This window comes from Tasmannia lanceolata, unplaced genomic scaffold (genome assembly GCF_043159265.1).
Source record: "Tasmannia lanceolata isolate RefF3 unplaced genomic scaffold, GAP_Taslan_0.1 ptg000002l, whole genome shotgun sequence".
NCBI lineage: Eukaryota > Viridiplantae > Streptophyta > Magnoliopsida > Canellales > Winteraceae > Tasmannia > Tasmannia lanceolata.
In genome coordinates, this window is record NW_027518679.1 from 55,834,481 (window position 1) to 55,835,905 (window position 1,425).

General features: G+C 44.2%; 1 pseudogene; it reads right to left on the reverse strand.

The window, feature by feature from the left end:
* Positions 1-205: 205 nt before the first annotated feature.
* On the reverse strand, positions 206-1,203 carry LOC143845435 (aspartic proteinase CDR1 pseudogene; annotated as a pseudogene).
* Between the last annotated feature and the right edge of the window lie 222 nt (positions 1,204-1,425).

A 1,425-nucleotide genomic window follows, 5' to 3' on the forward strand; every position in this document is an offset into this window, starting at 1 on the left:
CCAAGTTTCGGGTAGATCCCCTATAGTCCAAACGAGACCAAACCCCATAAGAACAAGAAGAGGGGTGCCACTATATAGAACAAGCATTCATTAGAGACTTTCATTGGATTGAATTTACCACCACATTTGAATCAGCAAAGAGAATACTAGCCCTAATATCCTCAGTTCATAATATGAAAACAAAAACTAAAGAAATCAAACTCCTCTACTTCTTGGTGCAATCCGCGGGGGCAAACAAGACCTTCTTCTGCACAAGATCATAACCAACTTTGAAGTTCATCTGAGCTGCACTCCCGAAAACGGAAAGCTTATCATTAGCCACCACAGCAATGCAGACAACACCTTCACTCGTTTGGAGAAAAGTATTCAATGGAGTCAGACGAACTTCAGCTCCCGTGAATCCGTAAATCATGTCCGGCAATTTCGTGCCCGATCGATAGCACAAATTTCCATTCGGATCATCGATCGGTGGAACCCCGACGACCTCTTTTATGGTCGATACCAATTCCTTATACACACTCGTGGGCAAAAAATTTGGGCCCACCCCAGTATCGAAGAGAACGTTCCCACTTGCACCCGGTGATAAATTAATCTTCTTGTTCCCCACTGTGATGTATTCTAACGTGAGAAAGTAAGATGTATCATTTTCTTTGATTAGCAAAGGGGTCGAAACCACGCCCTCACCGGAAACAACAGCGCCATCACCAAAATTCATTATGCTAACAGAGGAGAGATCCAATATTGGTACCAAACAATATGAGAATTTCCCGTTGGCCACCTGAGAAACAAGAGAACTTGGGGCGAATCCAAGCCCAAACAATCCGTCCCCATGCTTTTCGAAGGTAACATTGTTGTTGTGTCCACAACCAAATATAATGTTGGGATTTGGACACTTCCACCACTCGTAGAGTCAAAACTCAATGTCTCAGTGGCAAGAACACCAGCTGTGTGAGAACCATCTCCATAACCGTATGTATAATTGCATATGTTAGCATTTACGCACCCGTGTGGAATTTGTGTACCATTATAAAATGCTGACTCACAAGATATATTTTGGTAAGTAGAAGATTTTGAGGGATCAAATAAGGGGTCCAACTGTTGGTAGCAACCATCACAAGGTACACATTGGGTACAGACGAGATCACTTCCTGTGTCAAGGATGCCACGGATTTTGACCGGTGGGGTGCCGATGGAGAACGACATGAGATACTCCCCGTTATTGGAAACTACAGGTGATTGGACGGAGGAGGAAATGATGGAAGAAGGGTTCGCAGAAGAACGGATTAAGTGTTCCACACGGTGATTGGATCGAACAAGGGATTTTGTCACAGGGCCGTAAATGGTATCAGAAGGGTTATAGAAGGGAGAGAGAGGTGAGTCACTGTGGATGAGTTCTACACTGAATCCACCATTACCAGCTTGGAC